Genomic DNA, 12,537 nt, shown 5'->3' with positions numbered 1-12,537 from the left:
TCACCTGCGCGCGCGGGTAATGGCGGCACTTCCGGTTGGTGGCGGAAGTGCGCGCGCTCGGCGCAACGAACTACAAGTCCCAGAAGGCCGTGGGGGTGGCGGCCGTTTTTCTCGCTTCGGTGGCAGTTTTTCCAGTTGCTGCTGCGGCCGTTGCTCTGGGCGTCGGCGGCAGCGGCAGCGTCGAGGCCTTTGGTGTCTGGGCGTCGGCGACCCAACTTTTTATCTCTTACAACAGCTCGGGTTGTGGCTGAGAATGTTGCTCCCCTTTAGCTCTGCCCCTCGGCCCCGAATTAATGGACGACTCTGATTCTCCTCATGGGCGTCTGCGACAGAGGTCGAGGGCGCGACGTTCGTGTCTGAACCGTGCACGGCTTCGTGCTTTCCTCGTGGGCCTTTGCAACGGCCAGACCTGCTGTGGAAGTAAAGGGAGACCACCTGATGAGGACCACAGAAGATGTTTTTTCAGAGCCCGCTAGAGCAGGGGAGTCCACCACAGTCTTTGCGTTTGGCAAAGGCTCAAAGGCCGGCACAGGAGAGGGAAAGCTTGACAGCAACAAACAGAAATGGCCTCAGGTGTGTCCTGAGTGTGGAGTATGGAAGTTGGAGGCCGGCTAACTAGTAGTGGGTCATCCTATGTGATTGCTCAGGGGAGCTTATCTGGCTTTTTCCAGTGGGTCGTAAGTGGGACAAGGGCAAAAAATAGGGAAGCTGGCAGTTAGTGACCAAGTCCTGTTTTGGGCCTGTTGCTACAGAGGTTGTGGGTCAGAGAGTTCTGTTCTATGTGGTCTGGCCGTTGTTTGTGGGGCCAAGACCCACAGACCTGGTAACCTGCCCTGGCTCTTCAAGGCGGGCGAGACCACAGGAAACCTTCCCAGGCCTGCCTTCTGGTGGGAACCACTCTGGCTCTACTTGAACCTCAAGCATCGTTAAGCTCCTGGATTGTGCTCTTGTGTCGGGGTTGCTCCTGTGACCAGTCTTCCTTGCCTTGACTCTCATGGAGTTGACCTTCTTGGTTGCTTTACCCAAGGCCATTGCTTCTTATTTGTACACTTCATACTTGCTCATGTGACTCTGCAATTTGTATATTCTTCCAGAATGTCTGGAACCTAACTTCCCAAAGGAGAGTCTTGATGGAGTGGTCTCATGCCTCTTGCCCTGTGATTGAATTAGTCAAGGGCATTCTGGCCAAGGAGAAATGACAAGTCTGCTGGGGGCTTCTGGGGCAGCTTCCCTCTCTCTTAAAAATGGACATAAGACACTAGTGTGTCCCCTTATATTGCCTCTGGACAGTGTTGTCTGCATGTAATGTATAGAAAAGTACCGCCATGCCAGCACCATGAGGAAACCAGCCCAAGAGGCAAAGTCAACATGTTGAGAATGGCAGAGCAGAAAGATGGAAAGAACCAGAATAAGTAATGGGATCCTCCCGGAGTCACTGAATCAATATTGCCTATGCCCACCTTGGGACTTTTCATTATGGTAAAATAGACGACCTTGTTTGTTTTTATTACAGAAAATTACGAACATACAAGAGTAGAGAGAATAGTATGATGAAACCCCATGCTTCCTCTATGCACTACTCAGCTGCATTTACTGTCAGCATTCTGCTTTTTAAATTTAATCTATCCCTACCTGCTCTCAGCCACCGCTGGATGATTTTGAAGCAAATCCCAGACACATCATCTCACGCATAAATGCGAAGAACGTATCTCTAAAAGGTAATGATTTTTTCCAGAATAGACAAATCCATAGAGAAAGTAAATTAGTGGTTACCTAGAGCTGGAGGAGTTTTGAGGTGATGTGAGTGACTGCTAAATGGATATCTGTGTCTTTTGGGGGTGGTGAAAATGTTCTAAAATTGTAAAACTCTTGAGTATATTAAAAACCATTGAATTATACGGTTTAAGTGGGTGAATTGTACAGTTTAAGTGGGTGAATTTTATGTGAATGATGTCTCAATAAAGCTGTTAATAATCAGTACATAAAGTTACCAATATCTATCAGAAAAAAGATAGTACACCTGAAAATAACACAACATTGTAAATCAACTATAGTCCAAATTTTTTTAAATAAATAAATAAAATGTTATAAAAAAGAAAAAAGAGCTAATGATGGCATAACTTCCTGGGATGTCTGAGCGATTGAAAAAAAAAAGATATCATGGGAAAAAATGAGTTTAAATATATAACTACAAAATCATTAACACACCTAAAAATATCAGCAATAATTCCTTAATGTCAAATATCCAGTGTTTAAATTACCCCAAATTGTGTCTTTAAAAAATTTTTTTGTTTATTCAAATTGAGATCTGAAAAAGGTTCACACCTTGCATTTGGTTAATGTGTGCTTAAGTCTTGTAGTTTATGGATTTCCTCCACAAATGCTTTTTCATTTCCATTTATTTGTTGAAACCAGGTAAATTTTTCCTGTAAATTTTTACTACATTTTGGATTTTGGTAATGGTATCCTTATGGTGTCATTTCTCTTTCCCTTGTTTATCCTGTAAACTGGTAGTTGGATCTAGAGGCTTAATTAGATTCAGATTTTTATGTATATTTGACGGTCTTTCATAGGTGTTGCACATTTCCTTTTGCATCATATCAGAAGGCACATGATATCTGGCGCGCTTCTTTGATGTTTATTTTGATCATTCAGGTGTTGACAGCCTGATCCGTCTATTACAAAGTTCTCCAACATTTTTCATAGAATGGGTTCTAGCAGTCATTGATGATCGTTGCCTTACACCCATTATTTCATTAGGAGTTACAAAATAGTGGTTTTCTGATTATATCATTCTTTCTGTGTCTACTTGCTGGAATTCTTCCATAAGGAAAATTTTTCCCTTACCAACTTTTTTGGTTTCCCTAAGATGTACAGGAGAGAGAGGATAAATGCTTCATTCTTTCCCTTTGCTTTGAAAAAACTGAGATGTGTTAGCATCCTTCAAAGGTGGACAATGAGTGTGTTTTATATAATTGGATTTTAAACATATTCTCTGTGTTTTAACCTATTTCAGTGAACAATTTGATGCTTCAGTTAACCAAACTTTGGCCAAGATCAGCTCCTTCAGTCTGGCTCCTGTGTCCTTTTGACACGACCTCAGTAGCCTTTGATAGCTTATTTACTTTCCTGTCTGAGAAGATGTTACAGGCTCATTCTGTAAATTTCCAGTCCCAGCCTTGGAATTGACCATTTTGCTGAGGAACCCTGGTTCTTTTTCATGGGAAATGTGTTTTAGAGACCATAGTCTGGGTACTATTAGTACTCATTGCTACTATGGTAGTTATTGTTAAAAACCTCTTCAGTGGACATTTAAAAATTGGGATATATATATATATATATATATATATTTTTTAAGAGAAACATTTTAGATTTATCCTGATATTTCTATATCAAATTTAGTGTGACAGGGCTTTAATTATTTATTTTATGCTTTGATCTTTTTTTTTAAGCTGAAAATCTTGGCTCCCAATTACATCAGCAGAATTACTTAGTTGCTTTGTGTTTCAAATTACCTCCAATCTTATTACTGACAGTTCAAGAGTTATCTGCAGTTCTTTTTGTCCTTAGGATCTATCTCTACAGTGAAATTGCTGTGTTTTAAAGTTAATGGAAATAATTATTCACGTGATAAGCTTTTCACTGAACACTTTCAATTTTTAGAGATCACTTAAAACTTAAGTAATTTCTAATTATGCAAAGCACTCTCATGGTTCCAAAATGAAAACTACAAAAGCAAAATTACGCTTAGAGAAGCCTAGCCTCTTTGGCTGCTCCTCCCTCTATCCCTGCCCTCTCCCACTGGTAATCATTTATATTAATTTTGGATCATCCTTCCATTTAAAAAACTATCTAAGCAAATACATTCTGCATGTGTATCCCACACTCTTCCTTGGGTAAAATATTCCATACCACACATAGTGCTCTGATGTACTTCGTTGCTTATACCTAATGATTTGGTGGGCAATCACTCTCTGCCAGCTGCTAGGACACCATGGTGTTGCAGGACCACAGCCCCCTACTGATGACATGTAAGCTGTACTGAGTATTTTACTATTACAAACAGTGCTGCAATGGATACTCCCGTGCCTATGTCATTTTGCATTTTTGGCAGTGTGTATTTGGAATAGATCTCTAGAAGTGGGATTACTGGGTCAAAGATAGATGTGTTTTTAATTTTGCCCAATTCCTGTCCTTTGAGGTTATACCTTTTGCATCCCACTAACAATGTATGGTAGGACCTGTTCCCCACCGTCTCATCAGCTGGGTATGGCACCAAACTTTTGAATCTTTGCCAACCTGATAGGTAAAAAATGGTATTTCAATACAGTTCTAATTTGTGTTTCTCTAGTGAGTGAGAATTTCTCTAGTTATGAGCATCTTTTAATGTGTTTAAGAACTATTACATTTCTTGTTCTGTGAACTGTTCATATTTTAGCCATTTTTTTTGGTTGGTCTTTTACTCTAGCTTTGGAAGTTCCCTACTAGCAATATTAACCTTGCAAATTGCAATTTTCCACAGTTTGTAATCTTTTTATGTTGCTAATAGTGTTCTTGTTGTTTTTTTTCATGCAAATGGTTATTTTTACACCATCAAATTTATATTTTCCTTTATTGCTTCGGGATTTTGATTCGTGGGTAGGAAATATTCTCAAGTTTTGCAGACATTCACCCATGTTTCTCCTAGTACTTGTATAGCTTCATATTTTACATTTAAATCTTTGATCCACTCAGAATTCATCCTAGTGTAAGGTGTGAGGAATGAGTTTCATTTTATCTTTTGCCACAGGTAGACTAAGTAGTTTAGCAAAATTGTCTACTTTTTCCTCACTGTTTGAGGTGCTCCTGTTATCATACACTAACTTTCCATATGTAATTGAGTCTATTTCTGGATTTTCTTTTCTGTTGAATATGTCTGTCTACTCATGTGCCAATACTACAACTTTAAAATTATAGATGTTTCATAATACAGTTTACTATCTAGCAGTGCTGGTTCTCCCTCATTGCCTTTGTTTTTCAGGGTGTTTCTGGTTTTTCTCTATTATTATTTAGTGCTTATAAATTGTCAAGTGTTGAAAGAGGAGCTAGTAATAATAGTAATAACCATAGTAATAGATGAAGGGCTTACTGACTACCAGCCTGGTAAAGCACACGTGTGTATTGACTCAGTTCTCCTTTTAGCAACCTTATAAGATAGATTCTATACGAACTTCCCCTTGGAACAGATAGGAAAGCTGAGGCACAGAGAGGTTAAGTAACTAACTCGAAGGGCACAGCCGGTAAGACGCAAAGCCCAGATTTGAACCGAGGCCATCTTGCTGCAGAGCTTGTGTTTTTTGTTTGTTTGTTCGTCTGTTTTCAAATATCTGACAGTTTTAGACCAGACTGACTTGGAAATCCCAGATTCTCTCAACTCCTGGTTTGGCCTAAGACATGTCTCCTCTTCTCTGGAAGATCAATTTCCTCATTGTTACTGGGGGAGCCCTCAAAGTTGGGGTGTAAAAGCTGAGTGTTGGTGCCACTGGCAGGAACCACTCTGCCTCACATGGATGAGGGAATATTGCAGGTGGAAGAAGCCCAGCACCCCACCCAGGACCAGATGGAACACTGCTGACTAGCTCGCCTTCGATCAGTTGGGCCCCCGCAGGCTTGGGTGTGCTCCTAGTTCCAGGAACAAAACATTGCCCCATTGGGCAGCCCCTCACAAAACTCCAGGGGGCGCCACTCCCACGCACTGCTCACACATCCCTTTCCTTCCCATTTCGTGGGCTTTTAACTTCTGAAACCAGCTTTTCTTTCTCTTGGTGTCATGAAAGGAAAGGAATTCCTGCCTTTGGCTGTTCCCAGTGGGAAGACAGCAGGGATATTCTCTGCCACTAGAGCTGCAGCAGCTACGCTGCTGTATCAGGGGATCACCTTGCAGAGGTAAGGACACTTGTCAGCCACCTGGACTGTAGGAGCTGTTGCTATCCCCTGTGTGAGTAAACGTTAACCTCTAAGTTAAGTCTCTAATTCTGATTGACTGTCGTATCACCAGTGTGGCCCTGATGATATACTTCTGAGAACGTTGACCCTGCTACCCAGCCCTGTATTCCAGGGAAACAGCAGCAATAGAAGAAGCGTCTCTACCTTGTGCTCCTGGAAACTTCTTACTGCAAAGAACCACCTTTCCACACTTGACTTAGCTAAGACTCGCGGATAACCCCCTTGTTTATCTAGGATAAGACCAGACACTTTTCCATTCTTTGTCTCACCCATGATTAACTGAGCTGTTTGTCCCATTTGCCAGTTAGAACTTTTGTTGACCAAGTTTTAGTTAATCTTCTGTCCTTCCCACAGGACCGTGAACTTTGACATCAGCCTGGGCCAGCGTCAGAATGTTGACCAGCCCCTCCTTAACAACTCCTCCAGAAAATCAGCTGACAAAATTTAAAAAAAATTGCTTGATCAACTGCCCAATGCCTGTTCCTTTTAGCATCCCTGTAAAAGCAAAGCCTTTTTCTGCCTGACCTTTGAGATGCAGATCTTGTGGTCAGAGCTATTTTCATTTGACACCTGCAAGATCCCGAGAGTTCCCTTTGTTAAAGCCCCAGAAGACGGTGGATGCCACAAGCCCCATGCCTGGGGTGGAATTACAGGCTTCTGCTAGATGTTCTATTTATTTATTTATTTGGCTGCGCAGGGTCTTAGTTGCAGCATGCGGGATCTAGTTCCCCGACCAGGGATCGAATCTGGCCCCCCTGCATTGGGAGTGCGGAGTCTTAACCACAGGGCCACCGGGGAAGCCCCTACATGTTTTATTTAAACAGAATTTTAAAGTCAGAGCCTCACACCAACTTAATACCTAAGATGCACCTCGGGGTGGTGCAGAGTGAACCTGGCCGAGGGCTTCTTGTTGCTGAGGGCTTGGTTTCAGTGAAAAACAAGATCCTATGGGCTTAGTGTAGGGAAGGATCTTTTAGACCCCCTACAAAGCCGGGAATGAAAGCCATTCTCTTAAGAAGTTTCATTGCTAGTGTCAGAAGAATGGTTGAGCAGGCATTCCCATCTTTGAGGCCCTCTGGTTACTGCATAATTCAAATGCACACTGCACATTAGGGAGGGAGAGAGGAGGTGCAAACAAACAGAGAATTTTATGTTTAATTTTTTCTCATCCTGCCTTAAAATATAAACTTTCTTTCATTAAGGGAAAGCAGCAAACACTGACCTCCAGGAAAACTACAGCCAGCTTATGGAATGAATCTCACTCTGGTTTCATGTCAGACACTCAAGTGAGATAGACTCAGGTGATGGGCAATGGGTTGAAGCTCTTCCTTCCTGAGACAGGCTGGGACCTGAAACCTGGGACCTAGGATCCTCTGCCGTGGGGCTGGCACTTGGACAAATGTCTCCTCGAGCAACAAAATGCAAAGAAACTATAAGGGACAAAACAGCTGCACGCATGTGCAGTTGGGGCAAATTATGGACAAGATACAAAAAGACCAAAAACCCAGCAAAAGCAGGGTGTTGGGAGCAAGAGCAGCGCACCGCACATGCACCCTCACACACCGCCACCAAGCGGGTGGGCAGACCACCTAAGCCACCCCTCTGGGCCAACCACTGGACTCACCCCTACCCTCACCCCATGGAAGGAACCAGCTGGCTCCCCGTCATGGAGCGAGAAAGGGCACCTGTTACTTGTTTTCGCTTCCTTGTGCTGCAGCATGAGTCCTAATAAAGACTTACCTGAATTTCTTAGCTGGCCTCTCAGCAGTTTCTATTGATTAAGGAAGCCAAGAACTCTGGGTGGTAACATTCCCATTTCTAGGTTTCCTGCATCACTGATCACTCTCCCCAGGCTGGACACAGAAGGATGTAAGGACGTTCTGGGTAAATGGCACTAGTGAGTACAATGACTGGAGCATACATACCTTCTGTGCTGCCCAGGCACTTTCAATTCTGTGATGGGATTCTCCAGTGGATTTCAAGTCACCTCCTGAGAAACTACTGGGTCCTCAATGGTGACTCTCTGGGGAACCCGAGAATGATAGGAGTTGTGGCCGTCACACGCTTTTCTAGAAATCCTTCCCAGAAGCCAGGTAGCACTTAACTTCTTAGTTCCTTGTCCTTCTTCCTGATATCCTCAAAGGAGGTAAAAGGTCGACAGGATTCTATTTTTGTTCTGGACTTTTAAAATTTGTTGTTAAGTAATTATCACAGGAACATTTAAATATTTTTAAATGGGACAAATCAAATCAACTATTTATCCATTCCACTTTTATTCTCGCCCATGTACAAACATATTTTAATATGACAGCACAATCATGCACATCATGCATTTTTCACTTCACATCAAAATTATGTCTTACAGAATCTGCATAAAGCAGATTAGAAACTACACAAATGTCCCCAAATGGTAAAATATCTAAGTAAAAAAGAACACTGATATTACATTTCCATCAACTGTTTCAATCTCTGTACAAATACTGTAATCATCTGAGGAAACAATTTCCCCACCTCAGTGTTTATATTATTCATTTTCGCGTTCTTGTTCCTTCTCAGATTTAGGCCTCAGTGCTGTTAAGAACACTGCCTAGTAGATCAGCTTTTGTAGGACTGTGTCATAAGAGCAGAGATTGACCATATGTCATTACACTAAAAACTGTTGTTTAACAGTTTTCTTCAAGAATGAGTTCTCTGATGTCCAACAAGGGGAGAGCACCATTTGAAAGCCTTTCTGCACTGATTACATTCATAAGGTTTCCTTCACTATGAATTCTTTGGTGTTCCATAAGTCAGATGGTCTGCTGAAGGCTGTTTCACAGTACATTCAAGTTTTTTGTTTTTTTTTTAAATTTATTATTTCTTTTTGGCTGTGTTGGGTCTTCGTTGCTGTGCACGGGCTTTTTCTCTAGTTACGGCGAGTGGGAGCTGCTCTTCGTTGAGTGTGCAGGCTTCTCATTGCGGTGGCTTCTCTTGTTGTGGAGCACAGGCTCTAGGCACGCGGGCTTCAGTAGTTGCAGCTCGTGGGCTCTAGAGCACAGGTTCAGTAGTTGTGGCGCACGGGCTTAGTTGCTCTGCGGTATGTGGGATCCTCCCAGACCAGGGCTCGAACCTGTGTCCCCTGCATTGGCAGGCAGATTCTTAACCACTGTGACACCAGGGAAGCCTCTATTTTTAAAATTTTTAAAATATTTATTTACTTGGCTGTGTTGGGTCTTAGTTGCAGCACACCAGATCTTTGTTGCCGGGAGTGGGCTTCTCTCCAGTTGTGGCGCTCAAGCTCTAGAGAGCGCAGGCTCAGTAGTTGCAGTGTGCAGGCTTAGCTGCCCCAAGGCATGCGGGATCTTAGTTCCCCAACCAGGAACTGAACCTGTGTCCCCTGCATTGGAAGGCAGATTCTTTTTTTTTTTTTTTTTTTTGCGGTACGTGGGCCTCTCACTGTTGTGGCCTCTCCCGTTGTGGAGCACAGGCTCCAGACGTGCAGGCTCAGCGGCCATGGCTCATGGGCCCAGCCGCTCCGCGGCATGTGGGATCTTCCCGGACCGGGGCACGAACCCGTGTCCCCTGCATCGGCAGGTGGACTCTCAACCACTGCGCCACCAGGGAAGCCCGGAAGGCAGATTCTTAACCACTGCACCACCAGGGAAGTCCCTCATGTGGTTTTTCACCCTTATGAATTTTCTGATTCACAGTAAGATAAAAGCTCCGTCTGAAGATTTCCCACATTGATTACATTTATATGGATTCTCTCCAATATGGATCCTTTGATGTCCAATATGGTGACAGTTCCAGTGGAAAGACTTTTCACACTTATGGCATTCATGAGATTTCTCTCTTGTGTGAGTTCTCTGAAGAGTAACAAAGTGAGAACTCCAACTGAAGCATTTCCTGCACTGATGACAATCATAAGGTTTCTTTCTTTTCAATGTGAGTTCTTTGATGTGAAATAAAGCCAGAGCTCTGCAGGCAACACTTCCTATATTAACTACATTCATAACGCTTCTCTCCATTATTCTTTTTTTAAAATTTTATTTATTTATTTTTGGCTGCATTGTGCCTTTGTTGCTGCACGCAGGCTCTCTCTAGTTACAGTGAGCAGGGGCTACTCTTCGTTGCAGTGCGTGGGCTTCTCATTGAGGTGGCTTCTCTTCTTGCAGAGCATGGGCTCTAGGTGTGCGGGCTTCAGTAGTTCTGGCACTCAGGCCCAGTAGTTGTGGCTCGTGGGCTCTATAGAGAGCAGGCTCGGTAGTTGTGGCACACGGGCTTAGTTGCTCCACAGCATGTGGGATCTTCCCAGACCAGGACTCGAACCCATGTCCCCTGCATTGGCAGGCGGATTCTTAACCACTGCGCCACCAGGTAAGTGCCTGCATTATTCTTTCTTTGATACACATTAAAATCAAGGATGTGACTAAAAAACTTCCCACATCGAATACAACAGAACAGTTTTTCTTCAGTGTGAGTTTTCTGATGCCTAATTAGTTAAGACCTCCTGCTGAAAGCTCTCCCACATTCACATTCATGGAGTCTCTCTCTAGTACAAATTATGTAATGTCAACAAGTTGGGAGCACCAGGTGAAAGACTTCCCACATTGATTACATTATACAGTTTTTCTTAGGTATGAGTTCTTTAATGTGCAGCCAGATGAGAACTCCACTTAACAGATTTACCACAGTGGGCTTCCCTGGTGGCGCAGTGGTTAAGAATCCGCTGGTTGGCTTTCATTAAGTTCCAGCTCCAAAGGAACCATAATGGTGGCTGTTTCTATGTTCTGTGATCTAGGAATCTGAGGCCACATCTTACCTTGTGAATGGCACCCTTCTCCACTTTCTCCAGCTTTCAGCTGACTCACTGTAATTCTTCCAGTTACTATCCTCATCCATTTCCACAAGTTCAGCTGCCTCTGCCCCAGAGGATACATGTGCACCCTTTTCCACCAGACAAAAGTCTAAGTCCCAGGCTCACCAAAAAGTCTGAGCAGCCTACTCTTCCAGACTGTTGGAATTTCCTACGCAATCTCCATGTTTCTGTGAGAACAGAGAACCATTCCACACAATTCCAAGCCCCTAGTTCCTTGCGGTCTGCCAGCCCTAGGCACAGTGCCTGCCCCCTCTCCCTTTCCCAGATCCAGTGCTTCCTGGAGGGATACACCATCCCTTTGGGTACAGTATCCATTAGTGGAAACTTTCATATCATGTACACCCCCTGCTATTACTGCAGAAGCAAATTACCACAAACCCAGTGGCTTGAACAATACAGATTTATTATTTTACCCTCTGGAGATCAGAAGTCTATCACTGGGCTAAAATCAAGGTGTTGCCAGTACTGCATTTCTTCTGAAGGCGCTAGGGAATGAATCCATTTCCCTGCCTTTTCCAGCTTCTAGAGGCCCCTCATATTCCTTTGTTTATGGTCCTGCGTCACTCAAATCTCTGCTTCTGTCACCATATCTTCTTTTCTTACTCAGATCCTCCTGTCTCCCTCCTGTAACGACCCTTGTGATGTTACTGGGTCCGCTGGGATGATCCAGGATTATCTCCCTGTTTCAAAATCCTAATGTAATCACATCTGCAAAGTCGCTTTGGCCACGTGAGGTACCATATTCACAGGTTCCAGGGATTAGCAGTGAACATCTTTGGGGGCCATCATTCTGCCACTCACAACCCTGCACCCAGGATATTCAGACACATTCTGAGCCCTGATGGCAAATTTATGACTGAAATGCTGGGTGGTACACGTGTGAATTACGTGGGGCTGGGGAAGGATTAGGAGCTACCAGTTTATTGACTTATTTGGCTGCACCAGGTCTTTTTTTTTTTTTTTTTTTTTTTGCCGTACGCGGGCCTCTCCCGCTGCGGAGCACAGGCTCCGGACGCGCAGGCTCAGCGGCCAGGGCTCACGGGCCCAGCCGCTCCACGGCATGTGGGATCTTCCCGGACCAGGGCATGAAGCCGCATTTCCTACATCAGCAGGCAGACTCCCAACGACTGCGCCACCAGGGAAGCCCTGCACCAGGTCTTAGTTGCAGCACGCAGGATCTTCGTTGTGGCATGCAGGATCTTTAGTTGTGGCATGGGGGATCTTTTAGTTGTGGCATGCAAACTCTTAGTTGCGGCATGCATGTGGGATCTCGTTCCCTGACCAGGGATCGAACCAGGGATCGAACCCAGGCCTCCTGCATTGGGAGTGTGGAGTCTTAACCACTGGACCAGCAGGGAAGTCGCATGTATATTCAAATCCTGCATCATTTCATCCTACGTTAAGGAAAGTGGAAACTCTTCCATTCACCTCAGAGATGAGTTTCTCTGACCTTCTGAAGAAGTCAACTTATGATATTAAGTTATCTATAGCCTTAAATCTTTCCTAACTCAGCATTTATTACCTTCAGGTTTTTTTTAGTGAGAGTGGTGAGTACAGAGGCTCCTGCCATGAGACTAGGGCATTGCTGGCCCTCCTGGTGGCATCATCCACCATTCCCTTGGTTGATCATCCTCCAGCTCATCATCCAGGCTCCTCCTATAATCCTGACAGATGTCCATTCATCTGAAGGAGGT

The sequence above is a fragment of the Mesoplodon mirus genome (genome assembly GCF_964341445.2).
Source record: "Mesoplodon mirus genome assembly, chromosome: 19".
NCBI classification, from domain to species: domain Eukaryota; kingdom Metazoa; phylum Chordata; class Mammalia; order Artiodactyla; family Ziphiidae; genus Mesoplodon; species Mesoplodon mirus.
This window is presented reverse-complemented; position numbering follows the sequence as displayed.